The sequence below is a fragment of the Coenobita brevimanus genome, chromosome 7 (assembly GCF_032717465.1).
Source record: "Coenobita brevimanus isolate Jiangsu-jjx chromosome 7, ASM3271746v2, whole genome shotgun sequence".
In the NCBI taxonomy this organism is placed as follows: domain Eukaryota; kingdom Metazoa; phylum Arthropoda; class Malacostraca; order Decapoda; family Coenobitidae; genus Coenobita; species Coenobita brevimanus.
This window is the reverse complement of record NC_136960.1, coordinates 3,683,835-3,698,834: the sequence shown is the minus strand read 5'-3', so window position 1 is coordinate 3,698,834 and position 15,000 is coordinate 3,683,835. Positions and strand designations below refer to the sequence as shown.

At 45.6% G+C, this 15,000-nt stretch overlaps 1 protein-coding gene across 1 annotated transcript in view; it reads left to right on the top strand.

Moving 5' to 3' along the window:
* The window catches only part of LOC145404710 (multiple PDZ domain protein-like), a 1,044,659-nt gene that overhangs the window by 996,903 nt on the left and 32,756 nt on the right, over positions 1 to 15,000 (top strand). The gene's annotated exons all lie outside the window — the stretch shown is intronic.

The window sequence follows — 15,000 nt, the reverse complement described above, 5'->3', positions numbered from 1 at the left end:
TAGGTTAGGTTAAGTTGGGTTGGGTTGGGTTAGGATAGGTTAGGTTGGACTTGGCTGGGTTGGGTTGGGTTGGATGGAATTGCGTTGAGTTGGAATGAATTGCATTGGGTTAGGTTAGTGAGAAGGGTGATGAGGTGGTGGTGATGGGTTGGTGGTGAGAGAGATGATGGAGTGGTGGTGAAAGGGGTGATGGAGTGGTGGTGATGGTAAGAAAGGTGACGGGGTGGTGGTGGTGAGAGGAATGATGATGTGGTGGTGAGAGAGGTGATGAGGTGGTGGTGAGAAAGGTGTTAGGGTGGAGGTGAGAGGGGTGATGGGTTGGTGGTGAGAGAGGTGGTGGGGGTGATGGGGAGAGGTGGTGGGGGGGATGGTGGTGGTGGTGAGAGGGGTGATGGAGTGGTGGTGGTGGTGAGATGGGTGAGGTTTGAGGTTAATGGTTTGCATGCTCCACTGGATCTCAATAACTCGGCCATACTGTACCAAATGCACTCTCACACGCCCTCCCCCCACCTCTCCACACACACACACACACACACACACACACACACACACACACACACACACACACACACACACACACACACACACACACACACACACACACACACACACACACACACACACACACACACACACACACACACACACGTCATCAGAGAGAAGTGGCCGATCATTTTCTACCCAGGCCCCCAAAATGCATTGTTTGGTTGTTGTTGTTGTTGTTATTGTTGTAGTGAACCCAGTGGACTGCAGGATTAAGTTTCCCTTCTCCTGCAGTCCACTTTCCTCCTTTACTGATGGGTGAACACGGATGAGGGGGAAACCAACTTTATCTAGGAGTCTGACCAGCCAGAAACTTGAACCCCAGTCCTTTCGTTTACGAGTTGGATATCCTAACCAATGCGGGACTGGAGGGGACTAGAGGGGAGGAAGAAGAACAACACAGAACAGGGGATTGAAGAACAGGGAGCGAGATAGGGAGACAGAGGAAGAGAGAGGGGAAGAGGGAGAAAGAGAGTGATGATATGGGAGAGAGGGAAGGGCAACAGAATGAAAAGAGAATGAGTACAAGAGGGAAGGGACATGTCAGGTGAGAGAGAGAGAGAGAGAGAAAGGGAGAGAATTTCCTTTCCTTCGTTGTCCATCCTGTCCTCTCTCGCCTCGCTAATTCCCTCTTCATCCTCCTCTTCCTCTTATTTCTTCTTTCCTTGTCTCCGCAAATCCTCCACCTTCTCTCCTACTCTGATCTCTTCTTTTTCCTCCCTTCTCCATTCTTTCTTCTCTCCTTCCTCTAGTTCCCTCTTCCTCCTCATTTTTTCTTCTCCCTCATCGTCTTTCCCTCTCTGTTTCATTTGTATTCTTTCCTCATCTTCATCCCTATTCCTTCCTCCTTCTCTAACTCCCTCCTCTTTCCATCTCTCTTCATTTTCCGTCTTTCCCTCCCCTCCCTCCCTCTAATTGCTTGTTATCTCATTTTTTAATCATTCCTGCTCTCTCTCTCTCTCTCTCTCTCTCTCTCTCTCTCTCATCTATTTATCTACCTATCTCGCCCAACTAACTCTCTCTCTCTCTCTCTCTCTCTCTCTCTCATCTATTTATCTACCTATCTCGCCCAACTAACTCTCTCTCTCTCTCTCTCTCTCTCTCATCTATTTATCTACCTATCTCGCCCACCTAACTCCTCATTTTCTCACTCACTGACTTTTCCTCCCTCTCTCCCTCCACACACACTTGCCCTCTTTGACTTCCCTCTCTGTTGGACTCCCTGTCACGTTTGTGTTACTTATTTGACTTCCGTATTTGACTTCTTCCCCTGTTTGACTTCCTTCCATGTTTGACTTCAGTCCAGGTTTGACTCTGTGCTCTGTTTGACTTCCTGCCCTGTTTGACTTCTTCCCCTGTTTGACTTCTTCCTGTTTGACATCCTTCTCTGTTTGAATTATATCCTGGTGTGACTTCTTTCCCCGTTTGTCTTTCTTCCCTGTTTGACTTCTTCCCCTGTTGACTTCCTTCTTTGTTTAACATCCTTCCCTGTTTGACTTCCTTCCCTGTTTGACTTCCTTCCTTGTCTGACTTCCTTGTTTGACTTCCTTCCTTGTTTAATGACTTTCTTCCCTGTTTGACTTCCTTCCCTGTTTGACTTCCTTCCCTGTTTGACTTCCTTCCCTGTTTGACTTCTTCCCCTGTTGACTTCCTTGTTTGACTTCCTTCCATGTTTAACTTCCTTCCCTGTTTGACTTCCTTCCCAGTCGACTTTGAACTCACCTATTTTTCTCATTGACTTCCCTTCGTCTGTTAAATCGATTATTAGACATTTTATCTGACTTTTCTCTTTTTGACTTCCTTCTGGCTCAATTTCCCCTTTGAATTCCCTCCACATTTGGCTTCCTGGTTCGATGTCAGGTTGAATTCCTTCCATGTTTGACTTCCTTTCCCCGTTTATTTGACTTCTTGACTTCACACCCTGTCCACAAACTCCGACTTACGCTTGTCACTCACACTTAATATCCTAATCTCTCTCTCTCTCTCTCTCTCTCTCTCTCTCTCTCTCTCTCTCTCTCTCTCTCTCTCTCTCTCTCTCTCTCTCTCTTTCAGCACAAGAAATCCTTTAAAAAGTTTTTATTAAAATCGTGTAATAATAATAATAATAATAATAATGAAAAAGATGTCACGTATGTACAGAGGGTTAACTTAGCCTTAGATTCCCCTCTCTCCATCATCATCATCATCATCATCATCACACTGCCTTTTATCTTTGACCTTTCTCTCTCCCAGCCTACCTTGCATTCTTGCCTGCCTTCCTGCCTACCCACCTTTCACTGCACCTGCCTACCCTGTTTGACATTGCTCTTTCTCTGTCTCATATCCTTCATCCCTCCTCTCCCTCCTTCCCTCCCACCCACTCTTTTAACCTTTTCCTTTCCTTTTCTTCTTCATCTTTCCCCTCCATCCTCTTCTTTTCTCCCCCTTCCGTTTTTTTTTTTTTCACTGCCTACTTTCCTACCTTCCATTCCACCTACCTACCTGCCTTCCATCTCATTCCATCTCATCCCACTTGCCTTGTTGCCTTCCTTTCTTCCTGTCTTCCTTTCTTCCTGTCTCCCTGCCTTCCTGTCTGTCTGTCTGCCTTCCTTTCAGTCTCCCTGCCTTCCTGTCTGTCTCCCTGCCTTCCTGTCTGTCTCTCTGCTTTCCTGTCTGTCTCCTACTTTCTTACCCGAGGTCTTTCTTCCTGCCTGTCTGTCTGCCTTTCCCCATGCATCTCCTCCTGCCTTGCTGACTACCTACCTGTCTGCCTCTCCTCCTGCCTTGTTGCCTGCCTGCCGCTCTGCCTATCCTCTTGCCTCTCCTTCTGCCTGCCCGCCGCTCTGCCTATCCTCTTGCCTCTCCTTCTGCCTGTCTGCCTCTCTGCTATCCTCTTGCCTCTCCTTCTGCCCATCTGCCTCTCTGCCTATCCTCTTGCCTCTCCTTCTGCCTGTCTGCCTCTCTGCTATCCTCTTGCCTCTCCTTCTGCCCATCTGCCTCTCTGCCTATCCTCTTGCCTCTCCTTCTTCCTGCCTCAGACACAACCCCGCCACTAAGTATCACTCAGTAACGCTCAATAACTCGTTCGGGCATTTCCGGCCGCCTGGGAGGGAGGGAGGAAGGAAGGAGTGAAGGAGGAGAGGGGAGGAGTGAAGGAGGAAGGAAGGAGTGCAGGAGGAGGAGGGGAAAAGGAGATGGGAGGAGTGCAGGAGGAGGAGAGGGGAAGAAGGAATGAAGGAGGAGAGGGGAGGAGGTGGAGGAAAGGAGGGAAGGAAGGAGGAAGAGGGATGGAGGGGGAGGGGGAGCAGGAGTTCAGGAGGAGAGAAGTGGAGGAGGAGGAACGGGAAGGAGGAAGAGATAAAGGAAAGTAGTGAAGGAGGAGTGGGAAGGAGAGGAGGAGGAGGAAAGGAATGGAAGAGGAAGACAGGGAAAGTGAAAGACAGTGAAGAGTTAAAGGAGAGAGAGAGAAGAGAGAAGGATATAGAAGGAAGAGAAGGAAGAGTAGAAGTGGAAGAGGAAAATGTGAAGTAAGAGGAATCGATAAAGGAGTAACTGAAGAAATGAAGGAAGGATGTGGTATGGGAGAGGAAAAGTAAAGAAAGTAAGGAAGAAGAGGATGGAGGTGTATGAGGGAGTAAGCTCAGAGGATAAAATAAAGGAGAAAAATAAAATAAATGAAGGAAGACGGAAATGAAGAGAGTAGAAGGAAAGATTGATGGAGGAGAGGGTGATGAAGGAGTGTGTAAGTGGGATGGAAATAGAGGAAAGACGAGGGTAAAAATGAGAGATAAGAGGTAAATGTTGACTAAGGTGAAGGCAGAAGTGAGAAGGGAAGAAGAGAAGGAAGATGAGGAAGAAGATTCAACCCTCTCACCGTCGGTACAACTCTACCATTCTGTTTCACTTGCCAGACGATTTTATTCAGCTGAGAGTGAGTCATAGGAACCTGAGAATAGTAAGGAGGTTGGAAGGAGAGGGAGGAGAAAAGGGTAAGGAGAAAGAGGGAAGCTTGGGAAGAGGAGGGGACTTGGAGGAAAGGAGATGGTGGGAAAGGAAAGGGGAAGAGGCTGAGGGGAGATAAGGAAGATAAATGAGAAAGAGAAAAGGAAGGGAAGAGGAGAGGACTTTGAGGCAAGAAGGTGATGGGAAGGGAAAGGGGAAAATGAAGAAGATAAAGAAAGTGGAAGGGAAGAGGAAGAAATAAGATTCAAGAGGTAAAGAAGAAGAGGAATTATGTTGGAAGTTGGAAGCAGAGGAGATAAAAGAGGAAGATGAGAAGAACATGAAGGAGGGTGTTCGAACGAAAGAACACGGAGAGGATGAAGGGTGGAGGAGAGAAGAGGAAGAGAAAGTGAGGAAGAAGAGGAGGTGGAAGGGAAAAGAGGCGGTTAAGACGGAAGATGGATGAAAGGGAAGTAGGCAGAAGGAAGAGGTGAAGAAAAGGAGGAGGCAGGAGGGAAAGCTTGGCAGGGAAGAGGAAGAAAAAGGAAAAAAAGTAAGGGCAGAAGAAAAAGCTGGGAGAAGAGGAGAAGAAGAGGGCAGGGAGAAGAGGTAAAGAAGAGGAGGAGATGGGAAAGGCTGGCAGGGAAGAAAAGAAGTAAGAGCGGAAGGAGGAGGAAGAGGGAGGGGAAGAAAGGCCGTCAGGGAAGAGGAAGAAGAAGGAAGAAGTAAGAGCGGAAGAAGGAGGAGGAAGGAGGGGAGGAATAAGGGAGGAAGGCTCTTGATAATTTTAATAATAAATAAGGTATAGTCATAAATAATTGTTAATAAATTGATGGGCTAGTCGAGGAACGGATATCCCATTAATTAACCTCACCACTGCCAGCGTCTCTCTCTCTCTCTCTCTCTCTCTCTCTCTCTCTCTCTCTCTCTCTCTCTCTCTCTCATAAAATAGTTGAGTTGCACCGACCGTGAGGGGGTTAAAGAAGAGTCCGTGAAATGAAGCCAAACTAATTCCCGAGTTAATAAGTCTTACAAACTTCCATGTGTATGTGTTAGAGTTTTTCCTCTCTCTCTCTCTCTCTCTCTCTCAGCAACAGGATTCAGAGTTTAATTTCCCGGCACGCTTTTAACAAGATCAAAGTCCATGTTTGGTATTGCCTTCTGCCGACACCCTTCAGTGGGGAAGAGAGAGAGAGAGAGAGAGAGAGAGAGAGACCTAGTAAACGTAAGCATGGGAATATTCACAGGGAATAGTAGAGATAAATTGGTTTTCACATAGAACAAGGAGAGAGAGAGAGTAGAATAGCATGACAGAGGTCTTAGGTGTCAGCAGAAAGAGGGAGAAATGCAGACTAGAGCCTGACAGAGCCTTTAGAAACGAAAACAGAGAGAGAGAGAGAGAGAGAGTTGAAGGAAGAAAAGGAAGTTGAGGAGGAAAAGGAAGGGGGGAGAAATGATAATGAAAAGGGAGAGAAGAGGGGAAAGTGAAAGGGAGGACGAAGAGGGGAGGGGATAGAGGAAGAGAAGAGAGGAGGAGGACGGGGAAGATGAAGAAGTGGGAAGAAAAAAGGAAGGGGAGAGAGAGAAGGGAAGGGAGTGAGAAGGACAAGATAAAGAAGGAGAGAGGAATATTAGTCGGGGGAAGAAGTGGGGAAGGGGGGGAGAGGGGGAAGTAGAAGAAGAAGAAGAAATGCGTGGGGGAAGGAAGGAGGAGGAAAAGGAAGAGGGGAAGAGAGGGGGAAGGAAGAGGAAGAAGAGAAATACGTGGAGGAAGGAAAGGGAAGGAGAGGAAGAAGGACGGAGGAACAGGAAGAAAGGGAAGGAGAGCAGGGAGGGGAAAGAGGGGAAGGAAGGAGGGACGGGAGGGAAGGACGGAGGTAATCAAACGAGAGGTGTTTGTGGAGGAGAAGGAAAGTTTGAGGAAGAATGGGAGGAGGATTGGAGAGTTCATGAAAACAGCGACATAAGAGAAAACTGAGAATGAAAGAGAGTTGAGAAAGTTTACAGAATTAGGGAGATTTCCATGTTTGCTGGTTTCCTTACTTTATCTTTGGGTTGGGAAAAGTGATGATGATGATGATGATGTTGAAGGGTGATGATAATTAAGGATGATGATGGTTAAGAATGATGATGGTGATGATAATTAAGGATGATGATTTTTAAGGATGATGATGATGATGATGATGATGATGATGAAGGATGATGATTATTAAGAATGATGATGATGATGATAATGATGAAGGATGATGATAATTAAGGATGATGATGGTTAAGAATGATGATGATGATGATGATAAGGATGATGATTAAGGATGATGATTAAGATTGATGATAATGATGACGATGATAATAATGACGTAATTAATAGGCTAATGGTGTAAATAATAATGATAGTAAGCTAAGTATCATGAATAATAAAGAAATGGCAGTCTAGGAGAATTGAAAAAGTATATGTAATCAGTGGAAGGCGAGATAAATTAGTAGGTGAGAAAGAGAGAGAGAAAGAGAGAGAGAGACGGGGAGAGAAGGGGAGGAGGAGGAGGAGGAGTGTGTGAGAAGGATAAAGAGGATATAGGAGGACTTAGGAAGAGAGAAGAGGTGTGGTGGAGTGGCTAGCAGGGGAAACCAAGGAAAACAAAGGCATGTGAAGGAGGAGGAGGAGAAGTAGGAAGGGAGAGAAACATGGAGAGGAGGAGGAGGAGGAGGAAATAATTAGGAGGAAGAGGACTAAGGGAAAGAAAATAATGTAAAAGAAATATAAACAAAATGAGACCTGTATGATATGAGAGAGAGAGAGAAAGGACAACCATACAGAATAGAGAGGAGTGAAAGGAGCACAGTAGATGCGAGGAAATGAGAGAGATGAAGATAGTGAGTGAGAAGGAGAGGGAACGAGAGAGAAGAGAGGGGTAGAAGAGGGGCGAAAGGATTTCATGGAGGAAAGATGATAGAGAAGAGGGATGAAAAGAGTGGATGAGAGGGAATAAAAGAGAGGTGAAGGGAGTGGGCGATAGGGAGGGGAGGAGAGAGAAGAGAGGGATAAGAGAGGGGTGAAGAGGAAAGATGAGAGAGAAGGAAATAGGGAGATGAAGAGCGTGGGTAAACTGGAGGGAAGGAGAGAGAAGAGAGAGATAAGGAGAGTAGGCGAGAATGAAGGAGAATAGAGGCAGAGAGAGAGTGGGTGAGAGGGAGGGAAGGAGAGAGAACAGAGGGTCAGAAGAGAGTTGAGAATAGGTAGGAGGAAAGGAAAGGAGAGAGATGAAGAGAATGGGTAAGAGGGAGGGAACGAGAAAGAAGAGGGATGAGGAGGGAGGGAAGGAAAAGAGTAGATGGGAGGGAGAAAAAGAAAAAGGAGAAAGATGAAGTGGGAGAGGGAGGGAGGGAAAGACAGGAGAGAGGGGTGAAGAGAGTGGATGAGAGAGAAGGAAATAGAGAGAGAGGGTGAAAGAGTGGGTGGAGGGGGAAGTGGAGGGGGGTGGAGGTGGAAGTGGAGGAGGCGGGGTAATTACATAGGGTCAAGTCTCCCTCAAGAACCCTGCTGACGACTTTCCTCCACACCTCCCTTCCTCTCTCCCTCCCTTCCTCTTTCCTTTCCTCCCTCCCTCCCTCCTTTCATTTCCTTTCCTTTCCTTTATTTTTAGCACTCCATCCTCCATCTCCTTTCACCTTCAGTTTCTTTATCTTACAATTAAATCTACACACTTTCTCAGTCAGGTGTGTTCGTCTGTCCATCTATCTATCAGGCTTATCTATCAGTCTGTCTAGAGTATCTATCTATCTGTCTACCTAGAATCTACTCACCTTATCCCACCCACCCTTCGAGTCCATGAATGCAATCTTGGAGCAGATCTTGAGTTGGGCCAAACGAGATGTAAGGAGCAAGGTAATCACAGGCGGCTGCTTCTCTCTCTCTCTCTCTCTCTCTCTCTCTCTCTCTCTCTCTCTCTCTCCACCCATCATTCTACCAAATTTTTTTTTCTCTTTTTTTGTTTGTTTTGTGCTCCCTCTCTCCCATTTATCTTTCTCCCGTCATCCCGCTTCTTTCTCTTTGTTTATTTGTCCATTGACCCATAAATCTCTCTCTCTCTCTCTCTCTCTCTCTCTCTCTCTCTCTCTCACACACACACACACACACACACACACACACACACACACACACACACACACACACACACACACACACACACACACAAGGCAATCTTAGGTGTCGGCTAATGATCTCTCTTCTCCCCCCCCCCCTCTCATCCCCTCCACACTCTCCTTCCCTCTTTTCCACCATCTTACCCCCTCCCCCCTTTTTATTTTCCCTCATCTCCTCTTTCAGGGCCTTTCATTTCTCACCATTCATCATTCTCTTTTACTCTTTCATTTTCCTTATTCACTCCATCTTTCTTCCTCTCCATCGTCCATCTTTTTCTTGGTCTTCTTCCTCTTCCTCTTTATTTTTCACATTTCCATCTCGGTTTCTTCATCAATCTCTTTTTCTCCTCTTTATCACACTTTCTCTCACTGTCTTCATTTATATTTTTCTCTTCATATATTTTTCTGTGCCTTATCGTAGCTCTTCTTGTTCTTTTTCCTGTTTTTCTTCTTCACATGACAATTTTCCCCCTCTTTCCACTTTCCTTCCCATCTCTTGTTCGTTTTTCCTACCCTCGGCTTTATTTTTTTGATCCCTCCTTCCAGTTTCTTCTTTTTGCAACCATTACTCATACATTTCTCCCTCTTCTCGCCTACCGTGACTCCCTACCCCTCCTTCACACTCCCCTCCCCTCCCTCACACTCCCCTTCCCTCCCTCAAACACTTCCCTCTCCTCCCTTACATTCCCCACCCCTCCCTCACACTCCTCGCCCCGCCTTCTTCCATCCTACCCCCTCCTTTTTCCTCCCCACCCCTTCTTCACTCTCCCCACTCCTCCCTCTTCTCCCCACCCCTCCCTCTTCTCCCCACCCCTCCCTCTACCACCTCACCCCTCCCACAACCACTCTCCTCTTCCTCAAATTCTCCCCTCACCGCTCATTCCCTCCACTCACATCGACCCCCACTCCCTATTCTCCCTCACATCAGTCTTCCGTTTCCCCTCCCTGCCGCCCACCTACTCCCTTGCCCTACCGCCTCGCATCACCCCGCCCTAATCACCCTGCCGCTTGTTAACTAATGCTCGTTACTGGCTCCACCAACGCCTTGTTAATTATCGGAGGCGTTAATAGGAGAAAGGTGCCGGAGAAGTGACTGATGATGACAGTAATTGAGAAAGGAGTGGGCGGTATCTATTTCTGTCAGTCTTTGTGCACCGGTTCGAATTTGCTTTGAGAATTATTGCAAAACTTGTGTCAGCCAAAACCTCTGTCAGCCAAAACCCCCGTCAGCCAAAACCTCCATCAGCCAAAACCCCATTCAACCAAAACCTGTCAGTCAAACCTGTGTCAACCAAAACCTCAATCAGCCCAAACCTCTCTCAGCCAAAACCTCTGTCAGCCAAAATCTGTCAGCCAAAACCTCTGTCAGCCAAAACCTCTCTGTCAAAACCTCTCTCAGCCAAAACCCGTCAACCAAATTTGTCAAAACTAACCCTATTTCCAAAAATTACTATAAGCTGATATTGGCAGATTTATCGAGGACGCCATGACAGTTTGACATGGGGGGGAGGGGAAGCGGATAATGATGATATGAGACTTATGTAATCGATATTTATGGCCAGGTAATTATTAAAGAATTACCATGAATATTAGGTTATTGGCAAGGTGTGTGTGTGAGGGGGATGTGTGTTTGGGGAGGATGTTGTGTGTGTGTGTGTGTGTGTGTGTGTGTGTGTGTGTGTGTGTGTGTGTGTGTGTGTGTGTGCGTGCTTGCTAGACATATTACCAACCACTTCTTCAGGGAGAGAGTGCTAGATAGTTATTACCATTTCCAGTGCTGGCGAAGAGTGAATAGAGAAGAGAGAGATCTGCAGTGCTAGCAATTTAATGTGTGTGTTCTGTGATCTGTATCTGATATGTGTTGTTTACGGCGTGGTGTTCGTGTGTCAAGTCTTTTCGCTGCTCATCACAATACGTATTACCTGTACTATTTTCTCTGTTACCTTAGATCAGTGTACATTTCTTCATTTCTCCTTTAGTGTACATTTCTTCATTTCTCCTTTATTTTCTTATGAATTATTTCGCCTTTACCTTTTATCCCACTGCCGTTCGTCATTTCCTTTCACGTACCTTCTTTTGTCTTCAATCAGTTCCTCATTTTTTATACATTTTTGCTCGTGTTTGTTCATTAGATGTTGTGTTTCCAGTCTGTTATTATTTCTCTTTTTATGTAAATCTATCCATAGCATTAATATGTTGTTGTATACAGTTCTGATATTTAATACTACTATATATTTTTGATATGTTAAAAGTATATGATTGATATTGACCCTAATTTATCACCAATTCTTTTTATCCCTAATTTGTAACTAATTCCTCTCTAGCCTTTGCACAGTAGAACATAAACTAATTATTTCTCTCGTCCTTTCACCCTAACTTGGCCTAGATTTTTATCCCTTGGCAGCAGTATTCCCAAAACTTAATGATAGAAGAAAGTAATGGACTGTATATCCTTCCCATAGCACTTCTTCATGACTAGTACCGTACTCTAGTACTTGATCTGTGTTTACAATTAAACTGTTAATATGGAAAAATGGCAGTTTTAGGCCAAGTTAAAGTGAGAAGGGTTTAGTTAACTTGGTAAAATATTCACTTTTATCCCCCCACCCTTTGATCTCTTATTCCCACGTCACTCCCCACTTTTATCAGCATTATTCCCACCTCCCCCTTCACTCGGCGTAGTATATCCTCCACCTCTTGCCTTGACACTAACATTTATCTTGTTCTCCTCTTCTCCTCCCTTCTTCCTCTTCTCTTCAGCCCCCTTCGTCAGAATGCCCAGGCGCCCAGGTATTTCCTCTTGATTCTCCTCTTCCTCTTCATGTCCTGTGCATGTCTTTTTCTTGCTGAACCGTTTAAGTGCCAGTGGTCACAAATTAATCGTTTGACGGGACCCAGAAGAATATGTCGAAGGTGTATAATGTAAACGTTAGTGGGTGAACAATTTGGTCACCCATTTAATCCCTCTCCAGACGATTTTCTTCAGCTACAAAGACTTGAGTTACTGAAAGGGTTAATGAAATCAGTATCTGACCCCCTTAGTCTTTAATGTCTCCTCTCATGAACTAAATCGTCTGGAGGTAGCAAGGGTATAAAAATCCATCCCAGATTAAAGGGAATAAATCACTTAATACTGGTGGCCATTCCCAAGCTGAGTGAAATCGTCCACGTGAAGCCAGAAGAAAACAATCCTTATTCAGTGGTGCTTAAAAGGGTCAGCAAGGAATAACAAACCCACGTGACTGATCTTTGGTGCATGGCCTTTGATGCATGATAACTAAAGGGGGGATCTCTCTCTCTCTCTCTCTCTCTCTCTCTCTCTCTCTCTCTCTCTCTCTCTCTCTCTCTCTTGATCAGTAAAGAGGGGAAAGTCTTGATCTCGTTTTCTTTGTGCATGATATGTAAGGGATAACAGCGACGCAGACGGGCTGTGAAGATAGTCTTTCATGTTTTAGTAAAAAGAAAAAAACTCCTCCTCCTCCTCCTCCTCCTCCTCCTCCTCCTCCTCCTCCTCCCCCCCCATTCTTTACGTGTCTTGTTCCATGCATGAGAAGTAAGGGGAAAACTTTGCATTCTCGTCCACCTTCGCTTCTTTTCTGCTTGTCTATTATGTAAGGAAAAAAAAAAAAGTCCCCCCTCTTCTGCTCGTGTTTTCTGTATGTCTACGTGTATGGCAAGTTAGAAACAGCAGTTCCTTAATTTTTCAACTTCTTTCTGACCTGTGCATGGTGAGATTTGAAGAGGGATGCCCTCACGAGATGGCACGGATATAACCAGGCGGGGGACCTATCCGCTTATGCAGACGCCCCTCAACTCGCTTCCTTTCTCTTCTGAAAGCAGGATGGTGGACTGCAGGAGAGGGGGGCCGCTTCTACCTGCAGTTCGCTGGGTTCACATTCATATGAACCTGGGACCACGACTACTACATGCTTTCATTAAAACGACTCTGTGTGTGTGTGTGTGTGTGTGTGTGTGTGTGTGTGTGTGTGTGTGTGTGTGTGTGTGTGTACTGTTTTTAGATTAGTATATTTCACCTGAGGACGTTGGCAGTTTTTTTTTTTTTTTTAATAGAAAAAAATGAATAATTTGTGGGTTAATTCGTTGTGTGAATTTTCGCTTTCAAAATTAATCAACGAAATCCTTCAAAGCTTTGTGGGTCATGCATAGTTTAGTGCTATGATCCCAGTAGTAGTAGCAGCAGCAGCAGCAGCAGTAGTAGTTATAGTAGTAGTAGTAGTAGTAGATCCTTCTTAAATGTGAACCCGGTGAACTGCAGGCTTAAATTTTCCTTCTGCAGACCACCAGCCACCTTTTGGGGCGATAGGGAAGTAGTTGAGGGATGTATGTATAATCAGGCACTTGATCCACCCTGCTATATCAGTGCCACCACGGGAAGGCGCCCCTCTCCTGCGCCGCAGTGATCAGATATCTTTCAAATTTGGCGCCTAGATTATGGGTTCATGTTCCAAAGGTTTATTTCATTACATTTTACATATTTAGGAAGTTATTTATTCAGATTGTGAATTTTCATAACAGCCAAAAATGACTTACTGAAACATGTAATATATATGTAATCTTCTCTCTCTCTCTCTCTCTCTCTCTCTCTCTCTCTCTCTCTCTCACACACACACACACACACACACACACACACACACCGCTCGCTGGTGCAGTGGTAACGTTCTCGGCTTGCCATCTGGTAGACGGGAGTTCGCGCCTCGCTCAGGTTGCGAAAAGTTTCACTGACGAAGTGGGTGGTTACTGTCCCCCCTTGAGCAAGGGGACGGGTGTGTGCGTGTGTGAAGGTCACAGCCTTGACCTTAGATCGGACTATATGAGCTCTCAGCTCCCTTCCGGGAGGGTAAAAGCTGACGATCACGACCATCAAAGTGATCCTGACCGACCCGATGAATTACACACACACACACACACACACACACACACACACACACACACCTCCTTTATCATCTTTCTTGTTCCCATTTCCTCTCCTCCCTTGCCCTTCCTTATTCTTCCTTACTTTTTCTCTCTCCCTTTCTTGGTGGATCTTCTCTTTATTTGCCATTCACGTATACTTTATTTGTTTTATTATGTCCACTTTAGGTCTTATTTCTTAAACTTTAATACTTTCTTCCCTTTTTCCCATTTCCTTTTCTCTCATTTTATCTTCCTCTGCCCTTCTCTTGGGTTCCTCTTTATTTTCTCTTCCTCCCCGTTTTCTTCCTTCCATTTTCTTATCTTTTTCTTTTTATCTACATTCCTCCTCTATTTTGTTATCTCCTTCCTTTGTCTTTCGTTTCATTCTCCTCCTCCTTTTCCTCCTCCTCCTCCTCTTTCATTTCTTCCTTCCTTCCTTTTATATTTCCTCTTCTTCACCCCCTCGTCCTTCAGATGTTCCTTCCTTCCCTTATCTTTTTCCTTCTCGCATCTTCTTTCCTCTTCTTTACATTTTACCCACTCCTCCTCTTATCTTTCTCTTATGTACCTCTCTCCCTCTCTTCTCTCTCTCTCGCTCTCTCCTTTCATTGCCTTATCATCTTTCCTCCTCTTCATATTTTTCTCCTCCATTTTCTTATCTTCTTCTCTTAACTTCCTCCATTTCACATTTTCCTCCCTCCTTCGTATCTTCTTCCTTCCTCTTACCTCCTTGCCCCAGGAGGATAATTTTCGCGAATTTTGGTAGCCTATGAAAATTATTTATAGTGTGCCTTCATGGCCTTACCTTACCATTCCTTTCCTTTCCTTTCCTTTCCTTTCCTTTCTTTCTTTCCCTTCCTTTCTCCCTGCCTCCTCTCCTCTCCTTGCACATCCCTTGCTCGCACCTTCCCTCCTCCTTCCTTCTTTCCTCTGGTTTTACTTCCTCTCCTCTTTCTCCCCTCTTTTTCTTCCTTTCATCCTGTTTGACTTCTGCTTTCCTCTCCTCTTCTCCTTTCTTTCTCTTCCCTGCCCTTCTTTCTCCCTCTTTCCCCTCTCCTACCCTCATCTCCTTTCCCATCTCTCCCTCTCTCATTTATCCCCCTTCCCCATCTCCTTTTTTTCTCCTTTCCTTTCCATTCCTCTCATATCTCCTCCCTCTCCTCCCGTTCCTTCATTCCCCTATATTCACCTTCCTAAAATTTCCACCCCAGACGTTCTCCTCTTTCCTCCTGTCTTGCCTTTCCTTTCCCTCCCTCCCCCTTCTGCGTCCAGTTTTCCTCCTCACCATTTCCCTCCCCTATCCGCTTTAAGCTAATTCTCTTCCCTCCCCTTCCCTCCCAATCTTTCTCCTGTCGTCTTCAGGCCATCTCTCTTTCCCTCTCCACCACACCTTTACCCTCTCTTCCTCTCCCTGTCACTCCAGGTTTCCTCCCCTCCCCTCTTCTCCCCTTCCTTCCCCAGACCGTCCCCTCCCCTCTCTTA